General features: G+C 61.3%; 1 protein-coding gene across 2 annotated transcripts in view; it reads right to left on the minus strand.

Annotated features, from left to right (window-relative positions):
* SYT2 (synaptotagmin 2) overlaps positions 1-23482 on the minus strand; it is a 74727-nt gene that overhangs the window by 26958 nt on the left and 24287 nt on the right. Inside the window, exon 1 of one of the 2 annotated variants that reach the window (XM_031438290.2) lies at positions 2834-2925. The exons of the other annotated variant lie outside the window; for it this stretch is intronic. The gene's annotated coding sequence lies outside the window, so the exon portion shown is untranslated. Of the gene's footprint in view, positions 1-2833; positions 2926-23482 lie in introns of those variants that run through there. 2 annotated transcript variants of the gene reach the window in all.

Below are 23482 nucleotides of genomic sequence, written 5' to 3' on the forward strand. Positions count from 1 at the left end.
AGAATTCCCCACATCCCAGGGTTTTATATAAATCGTTCCCACGTAATCTTCAGAAGAACCCTAAGAAGTAGGTAACATTGTTCCCATTTTACAGGTGACATAACTGAGGCTCAGAGAGGTTAAGTAATTTGCCCAAATTCACACAGCTAATAAGGAAAGACTCAAGATGGGACTCTGGATGTGTCTTTCCACAAAGCCTTTGCTCTTAACCATCAGCACTCTGAGGAGATGTACTCCCCTCTCCCCAGGATGTCACAGGACTGTGACCAAGGGGCGGCGACTGTGTGACTCTCAGAACCTCCCACCCACTGCACACCCTCCCAGCCTCAGCAAAAGCAGAGCTAGCAGGGCCATTTCTTTGCCACTCCGGCACGAAGGGTCAGGAGGCCCTGAGAATCATCCAAACCAACCTTTTCCTTTGCAGTTGGGAAAACAGGGGCCCAGGGGGTGTGACTTGCCTAAGGTTGCACAGCAAGTCTAGGGTAAGCCAATCCTGGCCCCACCACCCCACAACCCAGCCCCCCAGGGCACCTGTATGGCCCACACTGGCGTCCTGGGGTCCTGGGTGCAGAGGTGCTCTACCTGTTCCCTCCCGGGGTCCAGCCTCACCCGCTCTTGGCTGCAGTTGGCTTATTCCTGGAAGGCTCGGGGAGTGGATGGAATGCAGCCCCACCCTGTAACCACAGAAGGGACCAGACGTATGGCAGAAAGTGGGACAAGGGAACCAGAGGAAAACAGATGGGAGATGAGAGGAAAGTCCAGCAGTTTCTTCCCATGAAGTTTCTGCTGCAGAATGACTCTGATGGTCCAAGAGAGAATGAGACAGAGACAGAGACAGACAGAGAGGCAGCGAGGGGGCGGGGGTTGCAGTGCTGCCGTGCCCTTCTGCAGGAGCCCTGGAAACTGCAGGGAGAGCACCTTGAAGTGTCCCCCCCTCCCCAGCCCACTCCTGCCCCCCTGCTGGCAGAGAGGCAAAGGCCTCCCTTCTCCTTGTCAGCAGTAGCTGCCTCATGCTAGCTAGGGGCTGGGAGGCTCCACCCTGTACTAAGCATGCTTCTCATTCACTTCTCACAGCCATCCTAAAACACCACAGCTATTATCATTTTGTTCTGACAACTAACTGAAGCTCAAAGACGTAAAGTGACTTGCTCAAGGTCACACAGCCAATAACTAGTAACACCAGGGGCTCCTGCGGATGCACCGCCCACTCACAGAGTCCTGTCTCAGGTCATCCCCACTCTGGGGAATTCCCGAGGCCCCCTGCCCCACTGGGCCCACGTCTCACTATCAGACACCAGCCCAGAACTGCAGCCGCAGGACTTCAGGCTGGGGGGCTCCTGGGCAGTCACCTAGTTCAATCCCTCCCACGTACAGGCGAGGAAGCAAGAAAGGGGCTTGCCCAAGGTCACACGAATGGGAGGTAAGGCCTAAAATTAAACCTGGGGCTCCTATCCTAAACCAGGACTTTGCCACAGCACCCTGAGGCCCAATGAGATGGTACCGTTCATCTCTGCTGGAATGGAGCCAGGGTCACCCCAATAAGGAGTCAAGTTAATTCTCCTATGGGAAGGGCCCCCCCCCCCAGTGCCCAGCGGGGTGCCAGGGGCCACAATGTGCAGACCTTCAGAGCGTCCTCATCAGTCCAGAGACAAGCATGACCTTGGGGGGGGGGGGGCCTTGACATCTTCCTTTTACCACAGGCCTCCTGTCCAGCACTGGGAACCTTTCTCCAGGGAAGGCTCTGTCCCTGCACAGGTGTGTGGTGTGGAGATTCTGAGAGTGGAAAGAGTGCCTCTGTGGGGGGAGGGAGCCAGCTCCCCCAGATGCTGGGTCACAGATGGGATGGACTGATGGAGCTGCACCCCCTTCCCTCCAGGGCACTTCACCTGCAGGTAGGGGTGGGGTGGGGGTGGCAGCAGATACCCCCGTTTTCCAGGTGAAAATACTGAGGCCCAGAGGGATAAGTGAGTTGTCCAAGGTCATAGGTGGGGTCAGAATGGAAGCTTCCTGACTTCTGGCACGCTGGGAAACCAGCTCCACGCTGCCACCCGCCTCCCCAGGAAGTGAGCCCCCAGCTCCCGCAGAGAGGCGGGCAAACTAGGGCGGCGCATCCTCAGTGCCCAGGCCCGGGCAGGTGCTCACCCACCACCCTGCCCCAGCTGGGGCACTACGCACCCTATCACCCTGAGGTTCAGAGATGTGCAGCAGCTCGTACAAGGTCACACAGCAAAACGAGCGGAGCATGCGCACCCACTGCCCTGCTGCCCCTTTCCCACCCCAACCCCGGTCTTTCCAAGCTCCATCCCTCGCCAGGATTCTTGGGACCTTGTGTCCACGAACCGAGACGCGGCGCTTGCTGAGTATGAAAAAGTTTCGGGGAGAGGAAGGGGCGGAAGATGCCGCCGCCCGTCCCAGACCCGGACGGCGCGGCAGGGCCGGGGGCGCGGAAAGGAACTGGGCTCCGCGCACTGCCCGGTCCCCGGCGCTCCCGGCTCTGCGCCAGGGGTCTCCCGAGCCTGCCCGCGTCCTCACTGCGGCGGGCGCGGCTGGGGTCCCGCGCCCGCAGCCACTCTTCACTGCACACCCGCCCCATCCACCTTCCGCGGCGCCCCTTCCCACGGCTCTCAGCGAGGACGAGGGGATCATTCGGGACACCGCCCCCGGGACCTTCAGGGACTTCCGGAGCCCAGTTCCCCGCCGCGGGCTCCGTCCTACACTTGGTTTACCGCGGTGAGCGCCGAGCCGAGTCCGAGCGTCCCAGGTGGGCGCCCGCATCCGCCCGCGCCCCCGACCCTCGGCCGCGCTCTCAGATGCCCCGCCGGGCTCCTCTTACCCGGGGACGCTCCGGGAGCGGTGGGCCTGAGCTCGTGGCGATGGCGGCGCGCGGGGCGGCCGCGGTCCGGGAGTCCAGGCCCCTCTCCGCCCTTCCCCGCCACCCGGCCGCTGCGGCTCTGCTCCGCCCGCCGGCTCCCTCTCGCGCTGCAGTAGTAACACCTGCCCCGCTCCCCCGCCCGCCAATTGAGATGCTCCTCACATCCGCCTGCACGCGGCGCGGGCCGGCCCTCGGAGGGCGACCCCCGCCGGCCCGACGCAAGCCCCCGCCCCCGCGAGCCAGCCGCCGGAGGCGGCCCGTGCGCCGCCCCCTCTGCGGCCGCGGCCGCGACCGGGCGGGGAGGCGGGTGCCAGAAACGTGGGCAGGGAAGGGGTCCGACCCGCGCGCCCCCGGATAAGTTTGGGGTGGGCGGGGCCGGCCGCCCGCCCCCGGAGGCTGCGGAGGCGCCCCCGCCCGCTGTGCGCCCCCCTGCGACACTCCCACCGCACACGCCGCCCACGGGCTTTCCGATCCTCTCGGGCGCCGGGATTGGCTGGGAAGGACGGCGGGGCGGGGGCCTCCCCGCGGTCGGGAACCCGCTCGCGGGTGGGAGGGAGCCGATTCGCTTCAGGGGATAGGGATGAAGGTTTCCCTGAGTCGAGGAGGAAAAGAAAAGGGAGGGCGAAGAAGAGGACCGAGACAAAATGGGTGGGGGAGGCGGGGGGCGTCGGCCCGAGAGCCCCGACTGCAGCCGCCCTGCACCCGTCGGGGGCTGGTGCCCCGGGCCCTCCTCCCGCGTCTCGGGCAAGAGACAAAGCCGGCCGAGGGCCCTGCGGGGGAGGAGCAAGTGTCTAGGGCACCGGACCGGACCCATCTGGGAGCCCGCCGCGGGGCTTCTGCCGTGGGGCTTCTGCCGTGGGGACCACTCCGCCTCTCCCTCTCGGGGAGGGCCAGGCCTGGGCCGCCGCCCGCCCTCCACCCCCCACCCCCCAGCCCCGGCGCAGGTACTCCCTACACTCTCCGGGCGGGAGGGGCGGGGAGGACTTGAACCCCATTCTCGATCCTCGGCACCCACCGCCCAGACCTCAGGACCCCAGTTCAGCCCCGTGGAACTTCTGCTGGTGTCAGGCCGGCCCCCTATCCTGACCTTGCCCCTCGCATGCCTGGCCTCACCCGCTCGCCTCCCCGCCTCCCCCGGCAGCTGCTCCCTGCTTTCCCCTGCTCTGCAAACTCAGAATCATGAATCAGGTTGGGGGTTCGACCCGAGAAATGCCACTCCTCAAATTCTGTGTGCTGAGCTCACTCAGGCTTCCCAGGGCTCCTCATCTCCTGGAGTCGAGGAACCCCGGGGATTCCGGGTACCTGCAAACCCCTCTCCTCTGCCTCCTCCCTGTGACCCCAGCCGCCACTGCGTGTCTCCAGAGCTGGGTCCCCGCAGCGCTGCGGCACCGCCGCCCCCCGCGGGGCCGGCCGGAGCCTGTCTGGAGAAGGCAGCCATCAGGACCCGGCGCAGGAAAGGCTGATGCGGGCATTTCCAGTCTGCCACCCGCGGGTCTGGCAGGGCTGCACACGGGTAGGAGGGGGTCGGGGGGGACAGGACTGATGCCCAAGACCCTCTGGTCAGTCCTGCTGATGCTCAGCATTCCTCAGACGGAAAGGGGCACTGGAGGGTCAAGGGCGCAAGGTCAGCTGTTCAGCAGAGGTTCCCTCCCACACCTCCACAGTGGCACCCTCAGTGAGGGGGCCCTGTCACCTGGCTGTCCCTCTTCTGTTTCTCCCTGGAGAAGGGAATCCCACAAAAGCGTCCCTTGCCAGGAGGAAGAAGGAAGGGGCTGAAAGTTCAGCAGGCTGGACTCAGGTCAGACTTTGAATTTCCTGATGCTCAAGGTCCCGGGACACCATCCTGCATGCCGGAGAGGCTAGTGGCTGAATGGTTGGAATACGAGGTGGCTTCGAGGCAGAGGGGTGGTCGAAATGGCCCTCCTAACTGCTGGTAAGACGATCAAAGCTCCCCACGCCTTACTCAGAGCTGCCTCCAGTACAGCGGTCTAATTACAGAAAACAAAGCCCTTGTGCAGGGCTGTCTGCTCCTTCTGAGAATCCCTGTGTGTGAGGTTTCTGCTCCCCCCAGCGTGCCCCTCCCCTCCTGAGGGGTGGGATTCTGAAGGGTCAGCTCACCTGGGCCCTGGCAGGGCCTGGGTCAAGATGGGGAGGTGGGAGCCTTGTGGTGCCTTGAGAAGAGGCAGCTGAGAGCCGCTCAGGCACCAGAGGACACCCTGGGGTGGGGGGCAAGTAACAACAGCTTACAGCCTTGATTTCACTTGAGCCTTTTAAAAGTCCCAAGAGGCAGGAAGTCAAGGAAGGGACAGTTTTTCACTCCATGTGGCACCGAAAGCCCCCAAAGCTTCCCAGGTTCTCCTGTTGATGCCAGTTAGGCGTGGCACTGGGTCTCGTGACCCCAGAGGCTGACCCTCCCCTCGCCCACATGCACGGGTGCGTAACTGTAGCTGCGCCTTCCTTCCCAGGGGCTGCTTGCCGCCCGCCCCTACCCCGTTGCCCTCCCACCCTGCCTCCCTGCAGGTTCCTCTGTCACCAGATGTGGCCCCCACCCAGCCTCCAGCTTCACCTGGCTCTGCCTCACTCACCTCCTGTGCTCTAACTGCACTGATCGCCTCGCAGGTGCTGAAAGGGCTGTGCTGGTTCCTGCACAAAACGTCTGCACACGCTGTCCCCTCACTGGAGGACTCTGTCCTCTCGCCCACACCACCACCCTGCCAGCCCCTCATCCTGCCAGTCTTGTCCCCCGATACCTCCTGCCTGTGCACCGTGCTTCTCCTCTGCAGCACTGTCACCTCTGTCATTTCTTGCTCTCAACTCCCCCCTCCCCGGACCATGTGCTCCAGGTGGGATGGACCCTCTGCCCTCTGGCCACCGACACCAAGCAGGCTCGCAGTAAATCTTGGCGGTTCTGAGACTCAGAGTCCTCGTGTCCTGGCACTGCCACCTGCACGCTGTGTGACCTCTGTAAGCCCAGGTTTCTCACCCACAGCACAGGGATTTTAATTTTAAGGCAGAGTTCCTGTGAGGCTGATGGAGGTGCAGAGACTGGTGAGGTGCCTCTCCTGGAGCTCGGTGTCAGCTCCTTTCGGTAAGGAAGGAACAAACAGATGGACACATCCCTCTACTCGGCCTTCTCTCGGGTACGAAGTACATCTCCTCTCCTTGCCCTCAGCCCCACCGCACTTAGCAAACCCCAACTTCCCTCTCCGCCTCTGGGATGAATGGACTCCCCCCTCCTTCCCTCCCCCTGCCCCAGGCCTGGCCTCTGGTGCCAGCCCAGCACAGGTTCTCTGCTTTGTCCCTCTTTGCCGCTGGGTGCCAGCACCAGCATCTCCCCAAAAGTCGCCTCCAGTTAAGTTCATGTCCACTCCTCTCCCTCCAATGAGAGCGACTCTTGGACTCTCGGGTGTCTCCTCCACAGAGACCCCCTGCTGCCCCAGACCTCTGGTTCAAAGCCCACCCTGCAGGTCAGGTGGGAGGCCCAACAGGGAGGGGAACTTCTCGGTCCCTCTAGGTTGGCTTCCGCTGTGTTCGATGTCTTCCCTTCTGACTGATCTGGGCCTTCATGAAGGCCGCCACCTCCTCCCCAGCCCAGGGCCTGACACCCCCATGGCTGGCCCCCTGGATAAGTGGCCCAGGCAGCCTTGTCAGAGACCCTGCCCCAGTCCAGCCTCAGCCAAGTGAGGGGAGAGGGAGGAGTCACCTTTCTGTGACTCCCCTGTAAAATGGGAACAAAAATGGTTTCCACCTCCTACGATCATTGTGGAGACTGCATGAGTGAAAAAAACGCGTGAAAAGCTGGGAGCAGCGTCCGGGTCCTGCGTGTCGGTTGGGGTTGGCATCTTTATCTCTGTTTTGCAGAGGAGACACAAAGCAGCTGTTGTTCACTGAGTGCCCTGCTCCGTGCTGGGCAGTTTGTGTGCAGTGGGGCATGGAGTGCAGGGCGGCGTACACAAGACTGAGGGGCCTGCTGACCCCTCAGAAGAGGGGTTAACGTGGGGGCTGAAGAGTGGTCCTGCGGGAAACCTGAACTGCATCTACACCTGCGCTCCAGACGCATCTGGCCATCTTTAAACGGGGGTTTTGGATAAAGAAATTGTCAAAAGGAAAGAATGCAGCAGACAAGTGAGCCAGACCCGCAACAGGGCTTGAGGGGCAGAGGGAGGGGCCCTCAGGTTGGGGAATATGCTGGCTCCCTCCTCTTCTGGCTCCCCCAGAAGAGACAGGGCTGCCGGCAAGCCCCAGGGGCCGCCTCCATTGAGCCACCAAGTGGAGCTGGCAGGACCACCCGCGTGGTGGGGAGGTCTGCTCCAGCTGAGCATCTCACCCAAGGGGCCGTCTCAGTTTCTCCTGGAAAGAGTCAGGGCACCAAGACAGCTCTGCTACGAGGCCCCTGGCTGGTCAGCTGGCCCAGGTCCTCGGACACACGCTGGGTGAGGCCAGTGCTTGGAGCTCAGGAGGTTCTGGTACCGAGATGTGGGTGACAGTGGTGACGATGACAACAGGAGACACACACTGAGTGCTTTCCCCATGCCAGGCACTACTCTAAGTGTTTGTGTGAATTCAGTTACTTACAAAACCCCAGGGAGAGGATCAGCCTTATTCCCATTTCACAGACAAGAAATCTGAGGCAGAGAGAGGTAAAGTAATCTGCCCAGGGTCACACAGCTCGGGGGTAGAAGACACGGGATTTGAGTTCTGAGGCTGCACCCTACACCCCTCTGCCATAGCCTTGCTGGTCAACACTGGGTCCCTCGTTCCCAACCATAAGCTGGACAGGGTGTGGCCCCTGGGTCCTACCTCATCCTTACAGCTACCTTACGAAATGCATGGTTGTGTCATCTCACAGCTGAGAAAACTGAGGCTCAAACCTGCAAATGATTTACCCAAGCTCACCCAGCAGACTAGTGCCAGAGCCAGGATTCAGGTCCCGGCCTGTAGGACACTAAGTCGTGTGAGCAGGGACCAGCCTGAGTCCAACAGTCTGGGACCAGAGTCAGTCACTGCCTCCCACGCCCCTCCCTCCACCTCAGGTCTGCGAAGCTGTGAAATGCCTGAACCATCTCTGTGCTCTTCCTCAAAGGCTTCAGGTGTCAGTTTCTAGTCACATATTCTACCCATTTTACAGAAGTGGAAAATCAGGGTGAAGTGGTGCCCATCACAGCCGACGCGTTAGCAGGGAGAGTGGTTCCCTCAGCTGAGTAGGGGCAGCAGATGTCAGAGGGGGTGCGTCTGGGGAGATGGCTCCTGCCCCTCGCCCTGCAGCCCTGCAGTGGGGGCGCCCCTGCAGCAGGGGCGCCTCAGCTCATGGTTCAGAAGCCAGGCTTGCTGGGGAGAAGGGCCTGTGTCTTGGTGTGGTGGTGGCTCAGGAGGAACCCTGGGGCCGTGCACTCATTGGGGCCCACCCTCCACCTGCACTGCTCTCCCGGGACCCCTACACAGCCACCCATAGCCCCCCTCCCTCTTCTCCTTCAGTGGCTGCTGTCTGGTTTCAGCGGGACACTGTCCCAGATGAACCGCCTCCCCGCTTTCTGTGACCTTGATGACAGTGGACTGAGTGCAAGGTGACAGGAGCCCACCTGCGATGGGACAGCAGGAACCCGGGGAAACCAGGAGGCAGCTGGCTGCAGCCGTGGGGCAGGGGGTCCTCAGGCTCTCTGTCTGTCAGCCTGGTGGGGGTCAGCACCCGCCATTCTTTGCGTTGCCCAGGGTGAGAACCACCCCTTCCGTGGCAAAACTACGGCTCCAGAGTGAGACCTGGAATCTCGGTGCTGGGTTAATGGTGTGCCGTGGACTAACTAAATGCTTGACTTCCCAGTTCTTCCTCTGAAGGAACGTTCATAGCTGGTTCCCTTCAGAAACCCAAGGACACACGGTGCCTACAACCCCGGCTGCCTGGTGATGCGCACCCCGCCACCTCCCAGTACCCGCCCCAGCCTTTGGAGTTCCTCCTAAGCCAGCCCTGCAGGTAAGTCCCCGGCTCAGCCCATGGACGATGGGCACCTCCCCGATGGCGTGGGTCTCCCTGTCTCTTTGCAGGCACTGCCTGACGTCTCCTTGTCGTCACCGTGAGACCTTGGGTGTCACCCTACCCAGCTGCACTCAAACAAAATGCCACCCTCTGGCCATCAAGGCCCTTCCCAGACTGGCCCCGTCTGCTCCCCACCACAGCTTCCCTGCCCCTTCCCCAGTGCCAGCTGTCCTGAACTGTCCAGCCATCCGCGCCCCCAGCCCACTGCGCACTCCCACTGTCACTGTCCTGGTCCCCTCGCAGCCCGACGCCCCCTCTGCCCCTGTGGACACGAGTTCAGCACTGCACCAGCCCACTCCCTTCAGCATAAGCTCCACAAGGTGGGGTCTGCACCGTGGTGTCTAGCCCAGTTCTGGGCTCTCGGTGGTGCCTCACCTCACATGGGGTCACAAAGAGACCAGGACCTGTGCAGAGACGCCAAGCCCACCAAACACTGGCCTTAGCTTCTGGATGGGGAGCAGAGATGGCACTGGAGGCCGGGCGGGGGCGGAGCTGCTCCAGGTGCACAACGTCACGTGACCCGGTCGCCACTCCCCCAGGGCCTTTCCAGGCCTCCTCTGTGGGCCCCTTCCTCTAGTCCTGGCCTGGAAGGCCTGGCAGCTGGGTTATAGGTGCCCTCGTGGGGTGTGCAGTCCACTCAAGGACCCGACGCTGATCATACAACCCAAACACACACACATCAGGTCTGCTGCAATCAGAACTGTGAAGGAGGGCTGGTTGGCGTGGATGAGCACCAGCCGGGCTTCTCAGCAAGATGAAGGATGGCTTTCTGGAGGAAGGGGCACCTGAACTGAGACTTGAAGGCTGCACAGAAATTAACCAGGCCGAGTGAATGGCTTCTGCACAATCTGGGAGAGAGGTGACAACAGCTGGACCAGGGAACTGGGGATGTGAGGGGTGACAGCTTGTATCAGATGGGACATGGAGGGAGCGGGGGAGGGGGCGCCAACAGTCACTTGTGAGCTGCTGGCCAGGTGGGACCTCACTTCCCGGGACAGAAAACCCTGGAGTCTGTCCTGGGGTGGGTCACCTCTGAGCATCGGAGTGGAGCTGCTGGATGTGCAGGTGGGTAAAAGCGGGCCTCAGAGGAGGCGTCCGGGCTGAAGACACACGTGTGAGCCAGCCAATGAGAGGAGGGGGTTGAGGCCGAGGGGCCTGGTTGTCCGGGCGAGGACAGTCCGAGACAAGCCTGGAGGAGAGCCCCTGGACAGTGGCCCTGCTAGACGAGACGCACCCCGTTTCACAAGGCGTCTGTTCTGTTTTCCATCGTGGGATCATTCCTTTCATCTGCCGCTAAACCTACAGCTGATCAAGTGCCCAGGAGCCATCAGTGACGCGGGAGCCCTGCTGCAGGTCCACACTGTCTTCCCGTGTCCCTCTCAGCCCTCGTGACAGAGGACAGTCCTGCCCTTGTTCCCAGAGCAGGACCTGGGGCTCCAAGAAGCGAAGCCGCGGTCCTGGGGTGGGTGCTAGACTTGCTCTCGCGTCTGGCACCGTCTCTCCAGAAGAAAGGGGCACGTGCTCAGAGGGCAAGGACCAGAAGATGGGTCTCTGGTTTCCTCCTACTGGTCTGGCTGCAGGTGTGCTGGAAGGACAGCACAGGGAAGGATGGTGCCGGGGGGGTGACCCTGGGGCCTCCGTCGGACCAGACCAGGAGAGGATAGGGCACATTTTCCCAATCCGAGCAGCAGGGGTGACTAAGGGCCAGGAAGGGACGAGGGAGTGTGGCTTGTTGTGTGCTGGTGAGGAGGGGGCTCTGGGTGACAGGGCGGGAGGTGACTACGAGGGGCGGGGGAGTACTGAGGAAAGGGCTGCTTGGACCGTTCTGAGGCCCTGAGGGCAGCTCCCACCGTGTCCTGCCCACCCTGGCTCCCCACCGTGGCCTGCTGGGGCTTGGCTGGCAGTTTGAGCCTGGGGTAGGGTCCAGTCTTCCTAGGACTATAGACGGCCTGGGAGAGGGCTTGGCAGAAGAGAGGCTGGGGAGCCCTCTCCCTGCACCCCAAAAGTGCTCCCTGCAAGTGGGCCTGGGCACTCAGCCTGAGTCATCCACAACACTGAAATGAGGGGCTGGGAGCACCGATGGGAGAGGCGGGCCCGGGGAATGCACATGTGCATGCACAAATACCCCAGTCGGAATGGGCAGCCATGACGCTAGCTCGGCCAGGGGTAACTGAGACCGAGGCTGGGCTGACCACTGCTGTACGACTCCAGGCAAATGAAACCCTCCCTGTCCTCCAGACCTTCAGGTCCCAAGGGCTCCTGTCCCCCCCGCTCCACCGTCTTGCTCTTTATTCTAGACCCGGAGCAGGAGCTGTGCAGTCCTGTCCGGTCACTTGGCCCTGCAACCTGCCCCAGGACCCTGAGAGCCTGAGGCTTACAGTCCAGAGTGGGTGAGAAGACCAAGGCAGCTGGAGCCAGACAGGCCTGGCTTCAGGTCCTGCTGCGGCTTTAAGTGTTCAGTCCTGGGGAAAGGCCTTCAACCTCCCTGAGGCTCCTGTGCCATCTATAAAAGCAGGAAATAAAGACTCCTTCAGCAAGGTTGGGGTGAAGCTTTAACAAGCACGCAGCACATTAAATCTCAGACACACCTTGTAGAGGGCCCAACACAGCGCCACAGCCATCAGCGTGAGTTCCCTTTGCTTTTCTGCGCGGCTGCCCCAGCCCAGCCGCCTCGCCCACTCGACAGTCCCGACTCGCATCCCGTGGGCCAGCCTCTGCTCACACACCACAGTCGTCACAGTCCGCTTTTCACCGTCTGCACCTCCTTAAGAGTTAGAGTGGGCTTCCTTATCTTGAACTAAAATCTGTCTCCTGCGGCTTCCTCCGCTGGTGACAGGCCAGCTGCCGGGGCCTCCCTGCAGCCTGGGTCTGGTCCATCCACTCCTGTTCCAGGGTGTTCCACTGCCTCTCACACCGTGGCTGAGTCCGGGACAAGGCCCAGTCTGTCTGTGTCCGTCTTCAAATGTCCGGAGAGGTACAACACACCCTAAACAGAGCCAGTCAGTGCCAACTCCAAGGTCAGACGGACGCAGGACCAGGCTCCTTACGGTCAGCGGCACATCAGGCCCAGCCTGGCACAGAGCCAGCCCTGACGCAGCCACAAGGAGGCAGGGTCTGGAGCAACCACGCGAGGAGGTCCAGGAGCGGGGCCTCTCTCTGCACCCAGGGTTCTCCCCTCAGGCAGGCCTGGAGCCCATGTCCTGGGCTGCGCCTCCCTCTGGGTGGCACTTGGAGGGGAGACAGGCGGTTCCTGCAGGTCCCGGGGAGACATCGGGGCTGGAGCCCTGCTGGCCATGACCCTCCCTCCCCCCACCAGGCACACCAGTGTCCTGTGCTGGCTCCTGGGTTGGGTCTGGCAGGCCTCCCTCTTCCCTGGTGCTACACAAGGTCTAGAAGTGGGGCTGGGCCAGCAGCTGGGGGAGGGCTTCACTTCTGGAGGGTGGGGGCCAAGGGATCTGGGGCCGGCCCACAGAGGAAGCTGGGACGGAGGTCTCGCTGCTTACCCCTGACTGCCTCCATCTGGCCAAGTTTTGACTTTGTTAATCAACCGATGGGAAGCCACAGACCCGCCAGGATCACTGGGCTGGTCCCAGCCCGTCCTGTACCGGCTCAGGGCCTCTGCTCAGGACCCGTTCCACCCAGCTCGCTGACCCACCCCAGGTGGGTCAGGTCCCCTGGGTTCCTAGTGATCAAATAAGAGGGTGGGCCTGAATGACCTCTGGACCCCACAGCTCTGAGGTTTCTATGGGGTCAGTGGGCGGTGGAGGGAGTGGGTGAATGGCTGAGGTTGCCCAGCCCCTTTTGGGGAAGAAAGAGGAGGAATGAGGATGGTGATTTAGCTAAATGCACAGGTTTTAGCTAAACGTGCCCTCGATGACGGGGACACTGATGGAGGTGGCAGAGGCCAGCGTCCAGAGAGCTGACCCCCAGACCCCTGCTCTCCCCTGCCTGGGTCCTGGAGCCAGGGTGAGGGGTGGTGGGCCAGGTGCAGGCTGGCAGGGAACACATGGAGCCTGTGCGCCTCAGACAACAGCCTGGCAGCCTGCACCCGTCTCAGGGGCGCTGCAATGCAGTGCTCAGATTTCTTCTGTCAGCTTTTTTTCCTGAAAGTCCTCATTTCCCAGGGAAGTGGGTAGCCAAACGCTTCCAGAGAGGGGTGGCCAGGTGGCCTGAGGATGTGTCAGGCCTCCTGATTCAGAGGCCTGGCAGCCACCTCTCACCCCGCCAGTGGGCAGCCCTGCCCCTGCTCCTGGGGGAAGGAGCGGGAAGAGGCCGGTCCTCCCGCCCCGAGGCCTGGGACACAGCCAAGGTCTGGCACCCTTCTCTGCTTCTGACCCCAGGCCTCTGACTTGGGCTCCATTGCAGAGGCAGAGATGAGGATCAACCTCCTTCCTGTCCCCTCCCACCCCACCTCTCTCTCTCTGTCTCTCTCTGAATGAGCTTTTTGGGGTGGAGAGGGGCTGGGGGGAGGGAGGCCCATGCCCCTCTTTGTCGTGTCAAATTCTAAATCTCTGCAGGATTCTCAGAAACGCCATGAACTTGGCCTGGGAAAGGACCTCCTTGCCCATTGCGTGACACACTAATTTTGCACACACTCTGTCTCTGTCTTCTGCTCTTGGGTTTCACTTCAAGGGAACTTTTCAAGCCAGCTCTGCTTTCTCAGTTAAAAAGGTGGTAAGTTCAATCAGCTAAGAAAATAAACCCGGACGTAGGCCCATGGAGTGGGGCACCCTCTCCCTGCCAGTGCCCACCCCTCTTCTCCAACTGCCACCGGGACACGCGGGTGGGGGCCCCTTTGCTGAGAGAACGAGACAGCCGAGGTGAAGAACAGCGTGTGCCTGTGGCCAGGTGAGCGGCACCCCAACCCTGGGGCAGATGGAGATGGCCCTGCCGCCAGGAGGGGCTGGGAGGTCCGTCCGCCCTCCCACTCCGATGGCCGGGCTCTCCTGGGCACAGATGGCTCCAGCTCAGGGGCGGCCAGGACGCAGCTGAGCCAATCTGGGTAGAGCCCAGGGACAGGCGCTGCCAGTATGCCATCTGCCACACAGGTGACAGCCACGGACGTGGAGGTCAGGGGTGAGGGACGCGGGCTCAGGGCCAGGAGGTCGGAGCCTCTCCGGCTGCCACTAGACTCCTGGGCCCAAAGCAGGAGGTACTCCCGGGGGCCCAGGGGCAGTAGGCCTTTAAATGAGAACAAGCCAGCCCTTTGCCTGGGAGACACTGCCCTCTGCCATCCTACTTCCGCCAGGGCACAGGCTGTGTGTGCAAGTGACAGCTCTCTGCTCCACAGAGCTGGGCTCCAAGGACAGAAGGGGTGGGGTCAGCCATCGGGGGACAGCCCATCAGGAGGAGGGGGCCCCAGGGGCACAGTAATGCTGACAAGACCAGACGTGTCAAACTCCACGACTTTCTGGCTGTGTGTCCCAGGGCAAGTGTGCTAACCTCTCTGAGCCTCGGTGTTCTCACCTGTCACCGGGATAGAAACAGCAGCACAGGGTGTTTGGAGGGTTACGTGACACAGTGCACGTCTGCCCTCAGGGCGACGTCTCCTGCTTGTTTTGCTACAGCTCCTCCAGGACAGTGGGTGAGAAAGGCGTCGCCACCCAGAAGCCTCGGCCAAGTGGCTGCCAGAATCCCCTGTGCGGTGAAACCTCCTGGAAGCGTCCACAAAGTGCAGATCCCGGGCCCGACCCCAGATTCTGATCCAGTAGGCTCAGTTCAGGCACCCGTGTGACCGTGACAGCTTGAGAAGCGGAGGACTGGAGACGGTCCCAGTCCCACGGTTCTAGGAGCCTGTGGGTGCGGACGCAGGTGCCCTTTTTGCACAAGCCCCACCCTGCCCCGCCCTGACCGTGCCAGCAGCTTTCCTCTGGGCTCCTGGCTGCCCCAGGGCCTGCTCTTCCCCACGGCTCATCCCTTCACACCCACGTCCCTCAGGTCAGCTACTCGATTCCAGACACTTTCTAGGTGCTGGCCGTCCAGCAACGAGCCAAACAGAAACCCTGGCCCTTGTGGACCATGTGATTCTTTACTCATCGACTCATAGACTCTGTCTCTCGTTCCTTCATTCTCTCACTCACTCACTCACGCAATACTTCTGCGCACCTCCTCTCTGCCAGGCAGGGCACTTGGTGCCAAGGTTGACACCTGCAAAGCCCTCCTTGTCAGAAAAAGGCCAAGGAAGCGATGGCCCTTAGGGACCACGTGCCCGTGGGACCCTCAGTGCCAAACCTCAAAGGCAGGCTCAGGCTGCCTCCCCCTCCCCACACCAGGCGGGAGGTAGCAGGAAGGGGCCACCTGCGGCTCTGCTGACTCACCAGGAGGAGAGATGGATGGCGTGGCGTGGCGTGGCGTGGCGTGGCTGTCCTCCCCAGCTCACTCATCATCACTGCCAGGTACAAAGCGTTTCCTTTTCCTCTGGTCCAGCCCTGTCCCTTCACATGATCCTGTGCCTCATAATTACTTGTGAGGAGAGGGCACTTCCCCTAAACACAGTGTCAGGCCATCGATGATGCTCCTGGAGCTGCCTGGCCGGGGAGCTGGCCTCCATCACTGGGCTGAGCTCTGGTCTCGGCTGCAAGGGGCAGGTGTGCAGAGAACACGCTGAGGCGCAGGCCCACTCCGGCCAACCCCGCTGCCAAGCGGATACAGCACCAAGGCCCCTGGAATTCTTGGGACCTGACCCCTTGTTTTGCATTTGGCAGATGGGGTCACAGGCTCAGAGAGGGGCCGATGTGCTCAGGGACCTCCTGAAGCAGTACATGTCCTTCAGCCAGTCACCCACCCCTTCACTCGTTCAATTGTCAAACACCTTGAGAGTCTGTGAGCCCCCGAGGCCATGCTAACTACCGGCAGGGCCGGTACAACCGCCACAGGGCCGTGCAGTGAGGACACCGAGAACAGAGAGGGCCTCGGGTCTGGGCCAAGTTTTAGGGCAAACTGGAGGCGCCCAAGCCCATGGTGTGGGGGGCACCGCCTGTAGATGGTGCGGCAGAGCTGGGACCCGGCCCAGATCTTCAGACCCCGGCATTTCCCTCCTGCCCCTGCAGCCTCGCTGCCTCCTCAGGATGCAGGGTTTACACCTCCTGGGCCCCATATGGGGCCAGGCTGGCCTGGGGAGAGCTGTGCCCTGGCCCCAGGGTTGCCCCAGAGGTGAGGTGGCTGTAGGTCAGGAGGGGGGCTGAGCTCTGTCCCTTGGTCCCATGAAGGGCCCTCCCAGGAAGGGCTAGGACTTGGGCCCCACCCTCACCCCACACCCCACAGTCTCAGGCTAGTGGAGTGGAGGGAAACTTCAGGACCCAGGACCGTGGTGATGCCAAGGGCGGAGCGGGGGGCCTCGTTCTGCAGGAGGAAGAGGGGAGCTTCACTGCACTCGCCACACCAGGCGCCCCACCTGCTGGGTATGGTGGGATTTAATCTTCACCGTAGCCCTGGGAAGGGTTGCCATTTCCATTACAGCAAAGCCAGAAACAACAGCAGACTGAAGCCGAGAGAGGATTCAGTAACGAGCTCGCGTTCACACAGCAGCTCCCAAGGGCAGGCTCCCCAAGGCCTCCGCGTCTCCCGCTGCCTCTCTGCCCTGGGAAGGAAGGAGCGCAGTCCCCTCAGCCCCGCGTCCGGCTCCTTGTTACCTGCGACAGCTGGGCCCGCCCGGCGCCTGTGCTGACCACCTGCGACACACGTTCCGTCCTCAGCAGCGTCACTAAGAGGATGCTGCGGCCCTTGTCCACAGGTGGTGGCCTGAGGCGCAGCAGGGTCACTCCTGCCCGAGTAACTCTCCTCAAACCTGTCCCCTCACGGAGGGCCTGGCTGGAGGAGGGCGTGGAGCGAAGACCCTCGTGCAGGAGGAGGAGGGGTCCCAGGCTGCGCTTCCTAACGTGAGTCCAAGGGGCCCCACACCCTGGCCCAGGCTCAGCCGAGAGGAAGGCGGCTGAGCTCTGGGCGACTTGGGGCCCGGAGTGCACACAACAGCACCAGGACCCCCATTTCCCAAACTGCCCCATCTTTGTTTCCTAATTCACTTATATTGAGGCACAAATACAGTTGATGAATTCTTTTGCATGTGCACCTACCTCACCGCCACCCAAATGGTGGTGCAGCGCAGTCCCACCTCCCCAGTCTCCCCGCCTGCCCCACCGGCCCGGCCCCAGGGACCTGCTCGTTTGCTTTCCCACCGTGGATCAGCATCACGTCTTTGAAAAGCTCATCCAGGCGGAAAGACACAGCCCACGCCCTTCGGGGCTGGCTTCTTTTGCTCAGCATGATTGTTCTGAGACTCTTCCACGTGGGTGCCAGTAACAGCTCTTCACTCTTTTCGTTGCTGAACGTAGTACAGCCTTATGGAGTGCCTGCGTAACACTTTAATTTCAATTTAGAACAACCTACAGGTTGTTTATGTCCTCTGTACCTGTCCTCCCCCAAGTCTCCTCCTCAGAGGATAATGACTTTGTCCCTGGGATGAATGTGGTAAAGTAAGAAGGGAAACTGCAAGAAGGAGAAGACAGGAGCCCCCTTGTCGCCGCCTCTCCCACGTGACACGGTTAGGCTGTGCCTTGTCCGAGGATGTCCTCAACCCGGGCTGAGGACGGGTGACAGCGTCCTGACCGCAGGCTCCTGTCAGGGAAGCTGGCAGGGGAGCACGTGATGACTTGTGTTTCTATGCTGGACTGAGGCTCCCAAGAGGACGGCGTGTTTGGAGATCCACCCACAGCTGGAAAGTTAAACTAGGCTGACAGTCTAGACGGGGTGTCCTGAAAGGTCACAGGAGGGCCTGACCTTGTGAACGACACGTCTCTGCATTTCTATCCCAGTCTGCGCTTAGCGCCGCTGAGCTCGTCTCTCCCGTTTGCTCTGTCCCCCGACACATTCGCCATCAGCCCGTCCCTCTGTTTTCCACGTTAATTGGTCCTCAGTCCAAAATTTACATTTTTATTACTTGTTGTGCTTATTCAATAGACTTTCGTGACCACAATTCCTAAGTTAGGAAGCAGATAAATGGGACACACACTTACTTCCTTGAAGAGCTAACTAAAATAAGTTAGTTTTGTCAGGTGCTCTTGGTAGGAGGAAGGAACTACCTGGCCCCTCGTCCTCAGGGTGCCAGACGACTAATTTAACTTAAATTTCCCCAGTGATCTGACAGCTTGACTGGCTGTCTCAGCAGAGTCTAGATCCAATCTGCTTGTGGAAATGGTAACACTCTTCACGCAGAGAAAGTTCCTGTCCAGGAAACTGGGGCAGACTGGCGCCCGCGGAGCACCCTGGGTGGCTTAGGACCCTGGGCGTCGACCTCCGTCTCAAACGTGCTATGAAGAGAAGGCAGCACACGCAGGGCGGAGGCCAAACAGGAGCATCTCCGCCTGGAGGAGGTGCCAGCAGGAAGCCCCGAACTCTGCAGCTGGTGGAGGGCGTCATGAGGACCCTGAGTGCGGGCCACCCGTCAGACCTGAGCCACAGAGGACACACATGGGCGCCAGAGAGGCCTCGCAAGGCAGAGGGAGAGGTGCCTCCTCCTGCCCTCTGATACACCAGTCTCAGCCTGCAGCCTCACTGGTGCCCGCCTTTGGGCCAAGCCTGCCCAGATCCCAGCTGGCAAGGGAGCTGGGGAGCTGTAGTTCCCTGACTTCGGAGCTGAGTGGAGGGCAGGTGGGGAGTGGGTCTGAGGGTAGGCAGGTGATCAGCACGGTGTCTGTGTGCACGTGTGTGCATGTCTGGGCCTGGTCAGAAAGAAGCACTGACACTCTAGTTCATGCTGGTTTCTCAGGAAGCCCCCAGGGTAGTTAACTGAGCCCGTGGCAGGCTCCCCAGGTGTCCCGGGCACACACGGACAGAGGTGGACCACCTGGCACAAACAGAACAGCTGCGGGGCTCTGGGGTCCACGTGTAAACAAACCCCTGCTCACGCGCCTCCTGACTCGCTCGTGCACTGCACACTCAGGCAGGCACACGAGCCATGGCTGAGACTCAGAACATGGCCTTTAAATCTTTCCTTCAGTGTGGTCTAAGACTCTCAGGTGTGGTGTGGAGGTGAAGTGGAAGGTGTTTATAGAGTTCGTTGCTCACATAAGTGCAAAAAGCTGGTAACTGCATCTCCACCTCGTCTGTACTCAGCGGCTAGAGATGCTCCCTGCAGAGTGACTGTCAGGTTCCCGAGGTTTATAGGGAAGGCCACAAGGCCACAAGGACAGCACCCCTGCCACGTACACCCGCCTGCAGGGCCAGGTGCCCCAGGTTCCCCAGGTGCGGGACGCTGCCCCCCACCCCCGGGGCCTCTGGGAGAGTCCCAAGCGGCAACTCTCCCATTTTCCAGAGGGAATGGGGTTAAAGGACTCGCGGAGGAGCTGAGGGCAGCGCGGGGCCAGGCGTGGTCTGGGTTCCGCGCGCAGGGAGGAGGAGGGCACCTCGAGGGCACCTGGGCACCTGTGCCCATGTCTCCTGGAGCAAGAAGAGGCCAGTGGGAAGGGATGGGGCATAGCTGTGCCTGTCTCGCTTTGTCAAGGCCGCAGGAATCTGGAACCTGGCGCTGTTTCTCGAGGTCTGTTCATAAACTGAGCGCACTGATTCCTCACAAGCCACGAAAACACCAGCTAACATGAGACCAGATATTGTGAGTCACACAGGTAGCCAAGACTCTTATCTCTGTAGGTGTTCCCTAAAAGACCAATAAGAAACACCAGATAATGTTCCATTCGTACCCTGAACAGACTTAAGGCCGAGGCTGAGTAGAAAGACAGGAACGTGGTCCCTGGCCGGAACCCTGGCCTTCAGACCAGGCAAAGCGAGGCCCTGCACCTTGGGTGACAGCTTGTCCCAGGTGCCGTGTCAGAAGGTCTGGTGGACATGCAGCTTGCAGGCTCCGCCCCACACACTGAGTGAGGGCCCCAAAGTGCCTGGGTGGGAGGCCCAGAAACCGCCTGGCGCTGTGAGCCGGGCGCAGAGAGGTGCTTTCAGGGCTGAGACTGCGGCCCCGCAGCTTGTGAGGTCCCACGAGCGACCCCACCATACAGGAGCTCTGGGGCAGGCAGAGAGGGACTGAGATGCATGGTGCCCTGGACAGAGAGCGGGTGGGGAGCAGGGGACAGAGAGCAGGAGAACCAGGTGCCCACATGGCCAGATTCCTGACACCAGGAGCTTCTGGCTGAAACTAGGGTGGGGCTCCTGAGGCCCCCATTACCCAGCTGGCCACCGCCAGCAATGGCAGCCTTCCTGAGTCACCTCGTGTGCAGAGAAGGAGGGAAGGGGGGGCACGACACTGGCCACTAAATTAAGATGAATGAAGTTCCCGCCAGGATTAATGACTGCATGCCCAGGAGCTGATGGCTGTTCTGACTCCAAACGGCCACGTCTGGTTGGAACAGCATGAGTGGGACGTGCTGGGTGCCTCGGCCCCTCACGTCTCCTGTCTGGAGGTGGCTGTCAAGGAGGTGAGTGAAGGGAAGGCAACGCTGATGGCCCCAGGTCGCTGCGCTGTATTAAAATTCATCCTTTGTTTGTCCCAGTTCTGAGCAAGTCACACAGCCACAGCCATAAGACAAAAGACATGCGGGCAGAGGGGAGGCCCAGGGGCAGGGAGGCTGTCCAAACAAGCTCTGATCCAAGCCCACCCCACTGAGGCCTCCCCACCATCACCCACACAGGTAGTGCTGATCTGGTCTGGGCGAGTCAAAGACTGAGTGACCGGTCATGACCACGGGGCACCACTGGTATGGAGGAGCCGTCGGACAGAACAACACGAGGGCCCCACTCACTCCCCACAGCCTCCCCACGGCCGTCCTGGTCCTCGGCCAGTGAGGTTGCATGGTCGTCCTCTGACTCTTGAAAAAAGTCTGAAGGAGGTTTAGGGAAGAATAAGGACCAGAACCTCGGAGTTGGACCTGGGCAGACGTGTCCCTGCTCTGGAAGACGGTCCTGGCGGTGCCCCGAGTGTGCACCGACCACAACAGAGAGACCTCCCCTTGGCGAAGAGAAGCCAGGCAGGTAAGATGAACCCGCCTCTGCAGACAGCCAGCAAAGGCTTGAGAGAACGCAACGATCATCACCAAAGACCCAGCAAGATAATGAGGAGAACCTGGGCTGAGGCTGCAAGATAAGGGAACCCTGGAGACAGAGCCACGTCTGTCCTGAGGGCATCTATCCAGCAGGACGACCTGCTGAGGGACAGCAGAGCAGCCGCCCTGGGTGCCCCCTGCACCCCACCCACCATGGGGACGTCGTTTGAAACCCTGGTCTCATCATCCTCAGCATCTCAGGATGAGACCCGATGGACCTCTGGGCTCGTTGTTCTTTCTGGTTATGGAAGCCAAAGCCTTGACCTTGGATCAAGAAAACCGCCAGCACCCGCAGAAGCAAACAGAAGTCCTCTCTGGGATAGACAACAACCATCTGCCAGGCTCAGCACATACCTGGAGATCAGGTACAAGCAGGTGTGACGCCTCGGGCACGAGCTGTCAGGGAGGAGAGGCGATGGGAGACCACGGGGCACCAGGCCAGACTACAAACACGGTAACTGAGGAAGAATCCAGCCAACAGACCTCACTGCAGGTTTGACGCAGCTGAGGAGGAAATGGGTGAACTGGAAGACAGACCAGAAGTCAGGGCACAAGGGCGAAGAGAAAGCGTGAAAGACTGAGGAAAACCTAGACCCAGGGGACTTACAGACGGAGAGGAGCGGCGCAGGCAGAGAGACCGGAGAGGACGCTCACGGCCGATGAAAGATACCAACCCACAGGTCCGAGGGCCCCAGCAGACCCCAAGCAGAAGAAAACAGGAAGAAACATGGTCCAGACGCATCAGAGAAAAACTGCAGGAAGCCCAGAAGGAAGTCTTAAACACAGAGACTGAGCCAGCCCAGCGGTGGAGAGGCAGGGGCCTCCCAGCGCTCGGTGTTGCTGGGACGGAGATGCTCCCTCCGGCCTGGGCACTGGGCCTGCGGGCGAGGTGGGCAGAGGTGACGAAGCCTGGGCGCCAGAGACAAAGGGAGGGGCAAGCGAGGGTCCTCGCGGCGCAGGCCGTGGGCTGGGGCCTCTCGGGAGGGGGAGGTGCTGAGCCGTGGCTGTGGCTAAGTGGTGCCGACACGGGACCGCAGGCCACGTGGAGCAGAGAGCGGGACGGCCTCACAGCACGGCCTGTGTGTCACGCCAGCTTCAGGGCTGGAAACTGTGAGCTAAGAAGCAGGTGAAGGTGGCCCGAACGATATTGCCAAACCACGGGCCTAAAACCCCAGCTACATTCCAGGAAAGAACAAGCAACCCGTGTGTCAGTGAGGCCCAAACAGACCAAAGGCAGATGGTGGTGTCTACACACTCCAAAACAGTCCGGAGTGAGTTCTGCCTTGACCAGTATCAGCCGAGACACTTCGGTGTCATGGAGACCTACCCTCACCCCTGGGGCACATCAGCTCCAGGGAAGGCGCCGTGCCACACTGCGGGGACCCCAGGGAGCAGCCTTGCCAACACCCACCCCAACTCTTGGGCCCGTTGCTGGCCCACCCCTCGCGGGAGGTGTGCTGCTCCGTTCCCACGCCTGCTCCCATGCGTCTGCCGCTGCCTCTGGTTCCTCAGCCTTTAATGCATCTCCTACGTCTGCACAAAGCTCACTCGTGGCAGGGAGACTCATTGGGCGCGTTCGTGCTCAACGGAGAGGACAGCTCCTCACAGAGTTCTGAGCTCATTTGCCCTCAGACGCCTGGACGAGGGGGCTGCGTTTACAGACATGATGCTGGTGTGGGGTCCTGGGAGGGTGGGTGGGCAGGTGGGGGCACAGGTGTCCGCACACCTGCTGAGCACGTGCACATCCACGTGGCCTGATGCAGAGCCTGTGTGGGACGTCATCCATGCCCCATGTACACATGGGCCCTGAGCTTTCACGGTGCACGTACCACGGTCATGCACCTCTGCTCGCCTACCTCATCTGTGCCACCGTGGGCGGACAGTCACGGTCAGCCAGAGATTTCTTTCCAGACAGTGAACCACATCACCCCACCTCGGTTCAAATTCCCCAGGCTCCCGTATAAACCCCGACTCCAACTCCCGACCTCCGAGGCCCCAAGTGCCTGCCTGGTCCACCCACTGCCCCCAGCCCCTCCGCTGGCTCCCCGCCACACGCTGCTCTGGGCGCATGGGCTCTTGGTGTCTCCCTATAAAGGTGCTGATCCCACCGCAAAGGCCCCGCCCTCACGACCTCATCACCGCTTCCTGTCACGGGGCAGGGAGGGTTGCAGCACAAGGATCTGGGGGCCCAGACATTCCTCCCAGCACCCGGGTCCCACCCAGGCTCCTTCCCTTCAGAGCACTTCCTGCCGCGTTAGGCTGCTCCCGCCTCCTGCGGGAGAGCCAGCCGCACAGAGAGGCCCTGCCCGTTCACATTGCCCTCTGGACAGCGTGTGCCCCCGAGACTGTGCACCCATGTGACAGGTGCTGAGGAAAAGGCAGATGCCGTGAACGCCGGGGACGTAGGCGCATGCGTCAGCGTGGGCCCGTGCTGCCACACAGTTAAGTCCAGGCGCTCACCCAACCAGCCCTCCCGAGTGCCTGCCGGACCCCGAACGCCGAGGGGCCCGCAGGCGGCCCAGCTCCTGCTGA

The sequence above is a fragment of the Camelus dromedarius genome, chromosome 21 (assembly GCF_036321535.1).
Source record: "Camelus dromedarius isolate mCamDro1 chromosome 21, mCamDro1.pat, whole genome shotgun sequence".
Taxonomy (NCBI): Eukaryota; Metazoa; Chordata; class Mammalia; order Artiodactyla; family Camelidae; genus Camelus; species Camelus dromedarius.